This window comes from Haliotis rubra, unplaced genomic scaffold (genome assembly GCF_003918875.1).
Source record: "Haliotis rubra isolate DU_JTF1 unplaced genomic scaffold, ASM391887v1 Scf235, whole genome shotgun sequence".
NCBI lineage: Eukaryota > Metazoa > Mollusca > Gastropoda > Lepetellida > Haliotidae > Haliotis > Haliotis rubra.
In genome coordinates, this window is record NW_025766392.1 from 894,939 (window position 1) to 911,247 (window position 16,309).

At 39.0% G+C, this 16,309-nt stretch overlaps 1 protein-coding gene across 2 annotated transcripts in view; it reads right to left on the reverse strand.

The window, feature by feature from the left end:
• The window catches only part of LOC124278326, a 63,175-nt gene extending 47,189 nt beyond the window's left edge, over positions 1 to 15,986 (reverse strand). The window contains exon 1 of one of the 2 annotated variants that reach the window (XM_046714047.1): positions 15,913 to 15,986. The gene's annotated coding sequence lies outside the window, so the exon portion shown is untranslated. Of the gene's footprint in view, positions 1 to 249; positions 673 to 15,912 lie in introns of those variants that run through there. The other variant, XM_046714046.1, reaches the window with a different exon arrangement.
• Between the last annotated feature and the right edge of the window lie 323 nt (positions 15,987 to 16,309).

Here is a 16,309-nt window from a genome sequence, read left to right on the forward strand (position 1 = left end):
TTCAACATGTAGCCGGTAGAGGATTTGCATTAATATTGAGTCATGGAGTCAGATTCTCTTTTGACATGATTTCTCTGAATATATAAACAAAAAATATGTGAAGACGGTGTAAGATGTGAGTGAAACACTAGCAGCTCCCACAATATCAGCATCAGCACACCATGTCTACATTCTGACAGTTACAGCCAGATGTTACAATATAATGATCGTAGACCTTATAGTAAGGAGATATATAAAGGATGCACTTACAGCAGACATTTTCCACACGAGACAATGACTTTTTAATTTGACACAAGCTTCGCGTCTGCTACCTGTAGATCCAAGGTCACAAGTGTCCTGCCGTCATACTTGTCCACTCCCCATGTGAATCAACACATCAACACAACAACGAACACAACAACAGTCAGTTGCGTATCATCTGCTCTCCACAGGATCCGAGAATCTTACACAACAGAACCACCTTTCAAACACTGAACCAACAACCGGACCACTGGATTTATAAAAAAACTTGTTCCAAGTCAAATCCTTGCTTTGAAGTAGTCCAATTATGTGTTATCCTTAAAGCTGAAGAGTTCACTGAAGCAAGTCAAATGTCACCTTACATAAGACAACAGCATACCTGTGCCGTGACTACCTTCAGGCTGTACAGCGTCTGACTTGTAACGACCACACGCTGTTCACCTGTGCCGCTAGTGAGGAAATTCAATGAGGAGATGATGTGTGCGATAGCTCAGTGTTTGCACTCCCCGTCCAACCAAACAGTCCACACTGTCAAATGTCTCACTGACGGACTAGTCCTCACTGCCTAGGTTCTCACTCAGTGGGGCGGAAAACTTGCACAGGTCATGAGCTACTCTGTTCACACTTAATCTTTGAAAGGAAATCTTGTAATGCCAATCAGGGTTGAATCTCTTCTGTTTCAGATCTTGTGAAAGTAGTTTGAATAAATATTTAAACTGCGGGTAATTAGAAGGTCATGTAAAAACATGGCTGGCCTTATGAAGTCAAGTGGGATTGAGAGGAACGGAGCGGAGTGGAGTGGACTGCCCAAAGCAAGTATTGTTACATGTTTTCAGTCAAGACAAGGGTTTGTCGGTCCACACTTGATTAGGTATTTTGTATTAAAGTCACAGTGTGGAGTGGATTGTAGTGGAGTGGAGAGAAGTGAGTGAGTGAGTATAATTTTATGCCGTTTTTAGCAATATTCCAGCAATATCACGGCGGAGACACCAGAAATGGGCTTTACACATTGTACCCATGTAGGGAATGGAACCCAGGTCTTCAGCGTTAAGAGCGAACGCTTTAACCACTAAGCTACCCCACCTCCCCAAGTGAGTGAATATGATTATATGGCACTTTTAACAACATTCCAGCAATATCATGGCGGGGGACAAAAGATATGAACTTCACACATTGTGCCCATGTGGGGAGTGAATGCTTTAACCACTAAGCTACCCTACAGTCCATGCAGTGGAAAGGAGGGGAGAGGGGCAGATTGTAGTTGATGCTAGTAGGGAGGAGAGAAGAGAGAGGAGAGGAGAGGAGAGGACAGGAGAGGACAGTACAGGACAGGACAGGTGGGATTGAGTTGGTCAGAGTGACTGATGCTTGTATTGCATGTGATGTTTTAATTTGTATCAAACCCACCATGTGGACTGACTGACTGACTGAGTTAAGTTTTACGCCGCTTTTAGCAATATTCCAGCAATATCATGGCGGGGGACACCAGAAATGGGCTTAACACATTGTGCCCATGTGGGGAATCGAACCCAGGTCTTCGGCTAGACGAGCTCACCATGTGGAGTGGCTTGTAGTGTTGTATGGTAGGGTTGGGAGTAGTGGTGCGGACTGGAGTGGAGTGGAGAGGGGCAGGGCAGGGTAAACAAAGCATGTATTGTTCCATGTTTTAAGTCTCTTGTTGACAGGTCCACACTTGATAATCTTGTATTACAAGCCACTGTGATATACCTGTAATACTGCACAAAGCTGTGATAAACAACACACTCACTCACTCACTCACCATGCTAACACATGCAATAACAGTTTTGCCAATCACATTTCCACAAAACATGCGACTAAAGCAAATTAGCAAATGTCAAGTACAATGACGTAACTGTGGCAACTATAGAAGGTGTAACCCCTGCAAGCTTGAAGGAGGTGACACATTTATCACCCAAACACACTACAGGCAGGTGACAGAATGAATCAGCCTCACGCAGGCAGTCACTTCGCTGTTTTTACAACGTGACCTTCAGCCCTTCAGTGAAGGCGATTCTTCTACCATGTTTGTGCATACGAAAGCATTTTTTCTCCATTGTATTTTTATTTAATGTCTTAAAACTGGCTTTATAAAATAAACAACTTTTTCTACAAATCTGTAGAGTCTAAAACTTTTAACCACAGTGTTTGCTTTATCAAGATTCAAAACCACAGATTTATGACAATCTGTGTCCATAAAAGAAGGGAGGTAATTCTTAATTTGTTTCTTTCCATATTCACAAGCTAATGTTTTCCTTACCTTTTCGATTGAAAGGTTTTCTTCTGGTTGGAATTAGGAAGAGGGTAGCCTGGTGGTTTAAGTGTTTGCTCACAGTCCCAGTTTACTATAAATGAACAATGAGTGAAAAGTCCATTTCTGGAGTCCCCCGACTTTATTCATGCTGGTTGGCACACTTACATTCCAAAAGCCACTCCAAAACATCTTTGTCAGCTTTGTGTGCTACACAGGAAAATAGCTTCATTTCTATCTCTGCACCAAGAGCTGAATAAATCGAAATCACTCATTCACTATTTGTATGAACTCTCGGTTTGTCAGGAAAGGTGACTCAACCCCTACTATCGGATTTTGCAGTCTACACTGGATTTGGGGCAGAGGAAGTAGGGATGTGTAGGTGACATGTCTACTACACCTGGCAGCCCTGCAATATCGCTAACTTTTTATCTTACCTGGATGAGCGACTCACTCTGACAGGAATTGCAAACGGTGGTGAGGTGAGGTGAGGTGAAATTGGGTTTTACGTCGTGCTTGAGAATATTTCGCTCATATGACGACGTGCATGCGTGTGTATGTGTATGTGCGGCTGCTTGTACTAGCCCAGACTGAAGCTGGTTTTACAGTGCTAGCCCACTGAGATACCATGCCGCAGTGAAGCACGAATACCCCACTCAGACACATTATACTGACTCCGAGCCGACCAGTCCTTGTTGTACCCATTAATGCCGAGCGTCAGGCAGGGACCAACAAGTACCATATTTTAACGTCTTTATGACGCGGTCGGGGATCGAACCCGCGACCTTCCACTCTCCGGGCGGACGCTCTAACCACTACACCACGGAGGCGGTCGCAAACGGTGGTGAGGAAAACACAAAATAAAATGTCAGTCCAGAGAATAAACAAATGATTATTGTCTTATTGATGGATGTAAGTATTCTTTGCCGACTTTTTCCTTTTTGTCCAAGAGTCATGTTATAGGGCCATGCATACCCATTCCCTCCAAAAAAATAATGTATCAAGTTGGCAGAAAAAAATGGGCTCAATTTTATCATCTTTCATTTTTCAAAAATCATAAACTCACTGTCCAGACTTTTTCTTGTCTTGAGTTGATTTTGATCCCCCCTCAACCAAACGTAAACATGTAAAAAATAACAAAAATGTAAATTTTCACCAAAGTTCACCTCTACAGTTAGGACTCGATCCAACAAATACTGGCTTATTGGGAGTGTCTGAAATCTGCACCAAATCTATGAATATCCATCTAAGGAATATTTATAAAGCGAAATATCAGCACATTACACACAGGTTTATTGTTGCAAATATGAATCCCCCCAGAGCATTCTGGGTATGACTGAAGATGAGATGAAAGATCAATCTATAAACAAAAATGAGTTAACTTTTTTAAAAATCATCGACTGACCTAAACAATTTGGATAATTGATGCTCAAGACTTGTCAGATTTGACAATGAGATTTGACCTGCATGTTGATGTGTTCCATATCTTAAAAAAGTGAGCTCGGTCTCCAGGATTTGTTTAGTCTTGTTTGTTGTTTAACACCGCACCCAGCAATATTCCCAGTCAATGAGCCTGACCACCTGATCCCGTTAGTCACCTCTTTCGACTAGGATGGGTTGCTGAAGACCAATTCTAACTGGGATCTTCAAGGGTCCCGCCTCCAGGAAGTTACATGACATGTTTATGACTTGTGTGGTCCTCCAGGTCTATGAGACCAGTGACAATGTGTATAACTGGGTAAATTGTCAGCATAGCAGAGACTGACTTGAATATTAAAGCTTTGTCTTGGTTCAAATGATATAAGAGTCTGTCAAGGGTATCAGGCAAGGGTCACCCCAGAAACACAAAAGTTTCATTATGGGTAGGTGATGAAATAAGTCTCAAGGGAGACAGTATCTGTGTCATTAATATATCTAAGAAGTAATTATACTTGTGACAATCTAAAGGGGAGATTGTACTTTAGATTCTACTTCACAATAACATATCTAGTGGAGATTGCACTTCAGATTGTACTTGTGACAATAACATATCTAAAGGGAGATTACACCTGAGATTACAGTTGAGGTTGTACTTGTTTCAATAATATATCTAGTAGAGATGGTACCTGATATCGTACTTGTGACAATAATATATCTAGTTTGTTTAGTTGTTGTTAAAAAAAACACCGCACTCAGCAACATTCCAGCTATATGGCGGCAGTCTTTAAATAATCGAGTCTGGACCAGACAATCCAGTGATCAACAGCATGAGCATCGATCTGCGCAACATTTGCAATAGATGTGACTTGATAACGGTCTCAGCATCTACACCAAAACGTTGCATCTATTGCAATAGATGTGACTTGATAACGGTCTCAGCATCTACACCAAAACGTCGCATCTATTGCAATAGATGTGACTTAATAACGGTCTCAGCATCTACACCAAAACGTCGCATCTATTGTGACTTGATAACGGTCTCAGCATCTACACCAAAACGTCGCATCTATTGCAATAGATGTGACTTGATAAGGGTCTCAGCATCTACACCAAAACGTCGCATCTATTGTGACTTGATAACGGTCTCACGCATCTATTGTGACTTGATAACGGTCTCAGCATCTACACCAAAACGTCGCATCTATTGCAATAGATGTGACTTGATAAGGGTCTCAGCATCTACACCAAAACGTCGCATCTATTGTGACTTGATAACGGTCTCAGCATCTACGCCAAAACGTCGCATCTATTGCAGTAAAGAAGTTGTAAATTAATTCTTCTCAATCATTATACCAACTTCTAAATGCCACTTAAAGAAAAATGAAATTCTGAAAAATACTATTCAGACAACCATCATCGATTTCTAACACAAACACGTCGATGTTCATATTACACCATGTGTTTTCAACACATTCACTGGACTGAGGCAGGTGTTCCTAGTAATCTATACATGTCCAGGTTTAACACTATCGACATGCCGTTGAGCTGAAGGTCACTTTCCACTACTGTCATCAAAGATGACCACCTGGACCGTGTGTGGTTACTGTGGACTCTCAAATTCCCTCATGTAAGAAGATGTCACACATTGTCTCATCTGCTCGCCACATCCGGCTGTGTTACCGACTAGATTCAGCTTTATATTTAGACCCATTTTCCTGTTGCTGTGTGTCTTTGAGGGGCATCGCGTGTATCTGGATCCACGACTCCCTCTACAGCTGTTTGTACAGTGTTTTTTCCAATGCCTCCTATTGGTCAGAAGGAAGTAGTACACCTAGTGGGAATGTTATTTCAAGTTATTTCATCAAGGATGTTCTAACAGTTTATTTGATCTGATTACAACAAAAACAACATGGCGGCTGCACTGCAGCACTACCAGAATGTCGCAGAAAGAAAGACATGATTCTGGTCACCGAAAATAACTAATTTGGATTTTCAACTCATATTGATGAAATGGTACTATTAATAACAGACTTACACTAGTCACAAAAGTAATAATTTTCAGATTAAGAAATAATGTTCTAGATTATATTAATCACACTAAATACTGGCTTCCTTAATGGCTGCATATGTAGTCCTGCCTATCATAATTAAACCACATCAATGGATTTTTCATTGAGTACAGCTTAAAGATGACGTGTAATGATATATATTTTCCAATGTTTCTTGTAAATTATACAGGCATTTAAGAAATTTTCATTACTGACTGGTCAGAAATAGCCATGATAGTGAGAGTTAGTTTTACGTCGCTTTTAGCAATTTTTCAGCCACGGCAGGTATTACAGTGAGTGAGTGAGTGAGTGAGTGAGTGAGTGAGTGAGTGAGTGAGTGAGTGAGTGAGTGAGTGAGTGAGTGAGTGAGTGAGTGAGTGAGTGAGTGAGTGAGTGAGTGAGTGAGTGAGTGAGTGAGTGAGTGAGTGAGTGAGTGAGTGGTGAGTGAGTCAGTGAGTGAGTGAGTGAGTCAGTGAGTGAATGAGTGAGAATTATAGGAAGGAGTCATTGATTTTTGTACACATGACATGCAGGGGTCACTTATTTTGTACATAAATTTTAGAGGGTCATTCACATTGTACATGCTTCTCCATAAAAATCATCATCACCCCTAGCCATAAATTATGAATAGTCCCTTACAACAGAATGAGGGTGAACAAGGGAACTTTTTCCTTAGGACTTATTGATTCATTATTCTGTGTGCCAATTCCAGCCTGCCATCAACCGTGACCAGGAACATATCGGCTTTTGTACATCCTGATTTATCTAAATTTTTTCTCTTTGAAATAAATAATATATTCACTCCTTAAGGGCTTTATTGTTGAGAAAAATATGTTAAAGGCATCAATAATGGTGCCTGACTTCACAAACTGATTTCATGATGCCATCTGAACCATAGGCTGCTGTCAATGAGTGAGTGAGTGAGTGAGTGAGTGAGTGAGTGAGTGAGTGAGTGAGTGAGTGAGTGAGTGAGTGAGTGAGTGAGTGAGTGAGTGAGTGAGTGAGTGAGTGAGTGAGAGTGACGCCACTTTTAGCAATACTCCAGCACTATCACAGTGGGAGACACCAGGAATGGGCTTACACATTGTACCTATGTGGGGAATTGAACCCGGAGTCTTCAGCATGACAAGACTTTAATCTATTGGCTACCCAACCACCCTGCTGTCAATGAGGTTTATCCGAGGGTTGACAGCATAAACATCCTGCACCATTTTCCCTCTGAAAATGTGAGCAAGGCTCACTAATACCCCCAACTGTGTCTCCCAACTTCAGCTGAACAACAACTGATAATAAAATAATGAAGCTCAGAATTACTGATTACCTGTCTGTCAATAAATGCTGTCAGTCCCTCGCCAAAGGCTGGTGATTAATTAACACAATTTATTCACTCAGAACAGATAATCAGTAAATCCTTGTACTTAACATCTCTGAATGTGGAACTTATAGTTCTACATATTGCATATGAATACAATTTCTAAGTAAACCTACAGTGGAAAAATGATTTGCACCCGTGCTTGTTGCCATGTTCTGATATCACACTTGAAAGTCCTAGCCAAACATAATAGGAATGTTGGTAAATAGTATAATAATAATAATATAATATGAAAGAAAGCATCACATTGTTACGAAATGCTTAAAAGAAGTTCTCGGTTAGCAACTGCATTTCCAGATTCATCAGGTTTATCGGATCATGATATGAAGTTTATCAAAAAGGTAAATTGCATCAATCTCAAAATATAATCAACATTTCCCTTTGTGTAAGAAATAAAGTTTACTGTGTCGATGGTCGATTATATTCAATCAAAAATTGAATCATCTTCTCCTTGAACGCTTAGGGCTCTTGAGCATCGGCAATGATATGACACAATCTAATGCTTGGAAATGTGGAAAAGGGTGCCACTTGTTGTAAGTCTGGGTCTTCCTTGTTCATACCTGTGACCCTTTGTCAATTGTGTGAAGCTGGAGAAGCTACTGAAGCTGAGTGAGTGAGTGAGTGAGTATACTTTTACGCCGCTTATTCCATATTCCAGCAATATCACGGCAAGGGACACCAGAAATGGGCTTCACACATTGTACCCATGTGGGGAATCAAACCTGGGTCTTTGGCGTGACGAAGTACAAGCCACTGCGCCTTAACCACTAGGCTACACCACCGGCCCTCAAACATTCTACTCAGACATGGATACTGATAATCACTGGTAGTATTAAAAAGTTGTATCATAAATATTATAAATCCTTACTTTAAACATTTTCAAATTCCAATAAAATTCAAAATCAAACCAATTTTGTCAAATTATCAAACTCCACGAAAATGTAAAATTGTATTTTCTCTACAAGCTAATAGCAAAATTATATAGCTGTTAATGGCACACCAAGAGTTTGAAAGATTATTCAAGAAAGGTTGTTACTACAATAGTTCAATACTGAATGTGCATGTGTGTTCTCAATTACCGCTGAGGGTGATGTAACAATATTGATCTGCTTGCCTCTACATTGACACAGCCAATCATTTAAACACACAGCTATGTCTAATAGCAGCGTTAGAAATGAAGGGGGTCCAAGGGTCTTTGTATTTGAATCCATTTGACTTTCAAAAAAGGTTGAAGGAGGGGAGATTTTTCTGAGACTATATTCAAGCACCTGTTTAACGAGAAATAACTATACCTCACACTTCTGGAAAAATGACATCTTCTTTTTTGCAGATTACATAACAGTGTCCAAAGAATACAGTTCATTCATTCATTCATTCATTCATTGCAGGAAATAAGCACCTATTAATGTTGGAAAATAATTGAGATCGTAAACATCGTAAACAAGCTCTTTCTTTCAGATAAGTGTCCAGAGAATACACTCACTCATCCACTCATTACAAACTGGAAATGAGCATCTGTTTAGATGGAAAATAACTTAGATCATGAACCAGGGCTCCATATAAGGGCCATATCGGCGTATGTACAGATATAAAATAAGTATGATACGGTAACTATAGTTTGGCATGAAATGCATGTGGACCCGTTTTTGTAAATATCTCTTCATCCAATGACCCAATCGATCTCAAACTGTGCAAGTGGATGTTTTGTCAGACAACCTAATCACATTGTAAATCACCGATTTTATGCATTTGTATTAAAGAATCTGTCTATGTAACTGTCAACAAAATAAACAGCAGAACGCAGAAGGCTTGCAGAGGGAGGGAGCCAATGACCTGTAACAGCGGTAGTGTTGGGTCATAAAGGTAAATGCACGTGCAGTTCATGATAGTTACCTGTGCACTGCACAGTGATAGACCGTTTGGATCATTCACATTGACTACTTCTAGCTGTCATCATGAAAGCTTATTCAGATGATGCTAAACGTTTAATTAGCAATGTGTTTAATTTTTTTAAAAGAGAGCAAACGTAGCAAACCGATTTATAAGGTGTCGGATTACATGAAACGTACAACTTTTGCTCTTGGCATGAAAAAGAACATCGTGCTAACAATTGTGAAAAATAAACCAACAACCAATAAACAAAACCTTGTACAAAAAGGTAGGCATCCAAAGTTAGATTCTTTTGACATCAGGGTCATCAGCAAAGCTGACCTACATTGACGAACGTTGACCTTTATGACCCAACACTGCCGCTGTTACAGGTCATTGGCTCCCTCCCTCTGCAAGCCTTCTGCGTTCTGCTGTTTATTTTGTTGACAGTTACATAGACAGATTCTTTAATACAAATGCATAAAATCGGTGATTTACAATGTGATTAGGTTGTCTGACAAAACATCCACTTGCACAGTTTGAGATCGATTGGGTCATTGGATGAAGAGATATTTACAAAAAAAACGGGTCCACATGCATTTCATGCCAAACTATCGTAACCTTGACTTCTGCTGGCAACAAGTTCAAAATCTTTGACAAATATTGTTTGTAATGTTACCTAGCATATGCTAATCCTCATCAAACAAAGGGAGATAACCCTACACAAACGTCCTCTCTCATACATTCTTGTCTCACTTCCAACAAACCCGATTCAAGACAATCAGCAAATATTTTGTGGATTTTCGTTTCTTTGAGGTCGACCATGAATAAAGCTGTCAATGAGCTCAAGCAGTCCCAACAAATTTGAATAACTCTTCAGACATGTGCTTAAGTGATAGTACTCCTTTTTCAGCAGCCATCTCTGACAACATTATTTTCATATAAAACAAAAAAGACGTCTGCACTGATCTTCCTGCAGCCTGCAATGGCCGCCATGTTGAAGACAACCAACAACTACATGCTTGAAAGTGATAGGCTTCCACTCAGGCTAGAAGACAATCATTCACTAATCCTGGGGAGGAAGAACAAGGTGAACTTAGGAGATTGAAGTTTGAGAAAGAAGTGCTGTCAAAGAAATATATTTGTTACATCAATTAACAAAACTTAATCATCTAATGTAGATTGATACAATTTACTGTGCAGAGTTCCATCCCCAAGGCATGCCACAAACCTATGAATATTGTTTCAAATCCAGGTTAGCTTTAATTACATTTCAAACTTTGTTCGCACCATATCTCTTTTCATGGGTTTCACTAAAGCGTTAAATATCTGACACTTGTACCACTTTGGGATTTTGTCAAACATCAAGCTGCCATGATATATCTGAAATACAGTTGATATCAGCATTTATCTCATCTTACATGTAAAACACTGTAATCTGATTGGGCAATGCAGTTTTTACAAAAATCTGTATACCCCGCTGCCCTGACAACAGCACATTTGCCTAACTCTGGTATGAATTACTTCTGACAGGGTTATAGGGTTTGCACCCAACTCATGTACTCACTCAAAATAATAATCCTCCATATATCCCTAACAGCTCTTGACGATCTGTCCTCTGTCAGTTACTACCTTTTCAGTTAATAGATTAAGCTATCACCATAACATCTGCAGACTGTAATGCAAATACAAATATATAAGTAACGTAAGGGGTGGGTTCATGTATATAAATTAAATAAAAACATCCCTGACACAAATGAATCATGACCAACATTAGCTATGGCAATGTCTGACAAAAGTCGAGCTGTCAAAATTAACTTAAAACCTTTGAAAGTCTTTGCATATTGATGGTCCAATGTACTTTCTTTGAACACCCCTGCAGTTTCTATGACCTTGAACTTTCAAGAAGCCTTTGACAACATGGAACAACAAACAACACTGGACTGACATTTGCAATTGGAAAGTCTGTGTCCTTGTTGCTGTTTAAGCTCAGTGGCTAGTAAGAGCATTGTGTCTTTCCACTACTGGAGTGACTAAATGACCATGCAATCGATCGTGTTTTCTCCTAATCGAACACAAACAATTTTGGAACACTTGTTTGCATTAACAATATTTTTCATAAGGTTGGTTTTGTCTGTGCCATTAAATTTACATTTCATAAGCACTACAAGCTCATTCCAAGTCAAGATTGAATTTATCTTAAAAAGTTAGGAAATTTATGTTCCTAACATACTAGTAATCCTTTGAAGATGTGAAATTTGCAAATGCATTTTTGCAATTTGAAAAAACAAAACAAGAAACTTTGCCTCTTAACAAACATAACAGGAAGATTTGATAAATGATGCTAACCAATTATTTTCGATGATCGATCGTTTGTGATGAACAAATCATCAATTTTAAGATTTTAACCAATTCCCAACACTAGTTTCCACACAGGACATCAGTGATAAAGTGAGTGAGTGAGTTTGGTTTTACGCGGCTCTTAGCAATATACCAGCAATAGTGGGGACACCAGAAATGGGCTTCACACATGGTACCCAGGTGGGGAATGAACTGTGAAGTAGACATAATTGTCATACCAGGTGTGATAGATGTGTTACCACCAACTACCAAACTGTGAACAAGACTGTTCAGCTTGTGGCTGTTAATGATCCTTATTTCTGTGATGACTCCATGGCAAACAAATCAAACATGCAACTCCTCAGAGAATATTTGCTGACTATCTATTGTTGAAAATCAATAGGCAGCTGTTTTGGTATATTTGTCAATGTAGCTTGGTTCTGTGTTTACCATTCTCATTATACATGTTGTGCATGAATCAGTATCTGATATGGTTTCTTTCATTGGCGGAGCGAAGGGGATAGCCTGCTGTGATATTGCTGGAATATTGCTAAAAGTGGCTTAAAACCATACTCACTCACTCAAAATGAAAGATATTCAAAATCACTATTCATATGGTCTTCCGTCACTGGAGGGTGGTGGGGTAGCCTAGAGGTTAAAGCGTTTGCTTGTCACGCTAAAGACCAGGTTCGATTCCCCACATGGGTACAATGTGTGAAATCCACTTCTGGTGAACCTCACCATGATATTGCTGGAATATTGCTAAAAGGGGTGTAAAACCATACTCACTCATGCATTAACCACTAGACTACCCAGTTATTATCAGAGACACTTGAAACACAACCATTGTATAAAGTCACTTATATCTGATGAACTCCCTTGCAGGTACTGTAAATTATACTTACATCAACTAAAATTCATAAACCTGAATTCTGAAAGAATATACTTGACTCATTATGAACAGGATGACAAAGACCCTGTAATTTGTTAGATGTTCGGCATGACAGGCAAACATTTTAATCATTAAGATACCCATTGCCCCTGCAGGTTCCTGAGGAAGTTCGCTTTATGTTTGCTTGAAACTCTGTGCTGCCTATTGATTGTCTGCCATATACATGAATTATGTAAATTTCCATAAAATACAACATTCCATAACCAGTGAACCTATACAACGACATAGTTTGGCAGTTATTGGTTTTAGATTATTGTAGAATGAGTTTAGTTATACGCCGCACTCAGCAATATTCCAGCTATATGGCGGCGGTCTGTAAATAATCCAGTCTGGATCAGACAATCCAGTGATCAACAGCATGAGCATCGATCTACGCAATTGGGAACCGATGACATGTGTCAACCAAGTCAGCGAGCCTGACCACCTGATCCCGTTAGTCGCCTCTTACGACAAGCATTGGTTACTGAAGGTTCATGCTGACCCGGATCTTCATGGGTAGATTATTGTAGATAGTGATAACTACTGACCATATTGGTCTCAGCCAATTACAGCGGCATTTTCTTGGCACAGATTCTTGAATGCACCGTATTATCATATTATCAACCACCGGACTGTCAACTTGAAAATTTACAACTGAAATAACATGATTGAACATTGCTGACTGTGGGATAAAGGACATAAAATTCATCTGGCATGAAACAAACATGCTACATGTCAGGGGAGGATCCAAAGGTGGGGTGTGGGGTGTGGGGGTGCGCACACACGCACGCACACTCAAAACACTCACACACATACACACTCAGTCACACACATACACTCACTCACACACCTCTCCCCCGAAAAATAAAATCCCTTAGGAGTATTTCCCCCCAACCTTTGGACTTCATGATTTATGTGCACACACACACACACTCACACACACACCCAATACTGGATCCGCCCCTGCATGTAGTTTTGCCACAGCTGTAACTAAATATCACATACATCACCTGATAATATACCATCTAGAGGATCAAATACACACCCAGAATAGTTCTGTAAAATCACTGACACCTTTAATAGGACCAACCTCAACATGATACAAATCCTGGTGGGAAGAGAGAATCAATGCACTGAATCAATAATCACTACAGCCTTTCCCAGCCATGAATAATGAAACCTTGACAGTAACACCAAAAACATAGACTTGTTGCTAATAAGAGATAAACATTAAGTATCCCAGTCATGTATTATTGCAGTTGTTGGCATGGTTTGAGTTACTTAATCCCTCAACATACAAATATAATGAGGGTCACAGCATAACATACCAGTGACTGAGACAGTTTCGATGTTGTTTAATGACTCTCTCAGCAATATTCCAGTACATTATGCTGATGGTTTCAGGTGTAGCATGTGCCCTAGTAAAAATGACAAATCTATTTCACACAAGTAAATATTTCAAATTTTAGCCTTTCAGTGTAATGTGGGACACATTTTGTGTCAGTTTGTTATGCTGACTTGGATGCTTCTCTGTCGTAACTTGCCATCGATTGATGTTTCCTTGACCTGTCATACAGACCCTCAAATGCATTTATCCAAGAAAGCCCATGCAAGTCTATAATATGTGGCAAGTCTAGATTCTCAGTTTCAGAAAATGAAGAAAGTCTTTGAGCTCCTTTTCACTATGATTATTTTTTTTTATGACCAGTTTTTCTGTAAAAAATGTTAATTTCAGACACTAGATACTAGTCGATTGTTTCCTCTATTTCTGCGTATACATAATCTGAACTAAATAATCATATATTTCAGAAACCATTAGGCAATTTTGACATGCTGAATTTGTGCAAGTTATAAATGGTAGACAGTAATGACACTAGGTTCATAGCAAGGAAAGCTAAACAGAATGATAAGCCCTTAATCCGAGTGAGTCAGTTTAGTTTTACCCCGCTTTTAGCAATATTCCAGCAATATCACAATATTACAGCAATATTCCAGCTACAGTAACTTAGGTTAATAACGAACAAGCTTATTACAAACAGACGGATATAACTACTGGGCTACCCCACAGGCCCCCCTGATTCTGGAATACATGACAATACATCATATTTACACTGTTCTGTCAATACATGAACTGTCTGTAACAATTCATCTACATACTGATGCAAGGAAGACGGCTCTTTAATCATGATAATGTAACTGTCTATAATGATTCATTAAAACATTAACATGTAGGAATATGGAATGATTGCAAAATCAGATATTTCCTTCCTGTCCAAGTTCAAAACAAAGAACTGTGGGTATAGGTCATCTGGTCATACATCCGTCTGTTCTCCAAGAAGGAGGAAGGATATGTGTTGCATTAATCTTTTGAAAAAAATTCTTTAACAATCATTTTATATTTTAATAATTACAGATATGAGATTGTTTATTGAATGTCTTGACGTGGGGTTACAGGTCAGAATATTTGGGGGGCCTTCAGTAAGTGGTCAAAATTTGGGGGCTCAGTAAAAACACATGTGAATAGTAGATAAGCTGCCATGTTGAATCTAAAATGCATCATTTCTAAATGTAGATCGTCATTCTATCTGTAGGGATACATGGGGACAGCTGGTTCTGCTTTTCATTTATTTCTACAGCTTGTGTTTGCAAATACCAAGCAATTACTGGTATTGCTGAGTCATATGATCAACTTTTATACACCTTTTAAGAGATTTTACCAAGATATTTGATAAACAATAAAATTGTTACACTAATCACTTTTTATGGACAAGTATCTATTATCCTTTACTCAATAAATTTGACTTCTCTTCCATTTATTTAGTTGTCTGCCATTAAACAGCACAGTCCACCAAGGATCTGTCCTATGTGTACAGAGGCTTGTATTTTGATTGGCACACATCCCATCAGTGACCAGTGTAAAGGTTGATATGTTTCACATGGTATTTTCTATTCAGAACATTATCCTGTGTTTGTTCTATTTTATATAACTGGAAATATTGACACTCAAAAGAAAACGATCAACGATTTTGAGAAGTTATTTGAAAAGTTTATTAAAATATATTTAAAATTTGGAATTGCCCTCTTGGCTATATACCCTAAGCTATTAATTTTATATTATCTTAACAGAATTGACATGTCATTACAATCTGTCTATCTATAGCATCATAGTCACTACACCCTGACCGTGAATAAGACTTGTGGTGAGGATCTACCCAAGTAGGTCACCGGTAGGCTTTTCTGTTACATCTGTAGGACGCTCGCACAATATGACAGGTGCTCTAATATTTTATACTTTATTTGGCCTGATTGAAATAAACCCAGACGTGATCAAAGTTAGCGTACAAACTGTCATAATGAATTAGCTGACAAAACACGTTAAACCGTATGCAAAAGTATAGGGCGGAAAACAATATTACCGACTCACCTTATCTCTACCCGATAACACGGTCTTCCAGCTTTACCTTCTCGGCCATTACATTAGTAGAAGCACATCGAGTGTTTCCGGGTTCTCTCGGCTCTTCTCGGTTTTCTATCAAGAACGATAACTCTAATTTTGTTGTGTTGTCAAACAATGATAACGAGGTGTTTCTCTGTGCGAGATTCACTATAAAAATAGTCAGGGCCATTAAGTGCCATAAATGTTTAAGTATTAAAAATAAAAGACGAATTCCATATATTCTGGACGTTCCTGGAAATGAATTCATGTTACTTATCGTTTTGCCTCAAATGTTACCCAAAGCGTAGAAAATAACCACCACTCATTTTAAATTGAAGTTTTCTCTTATATTTCACATACATGTATTCTAGAAAGAGACACATAC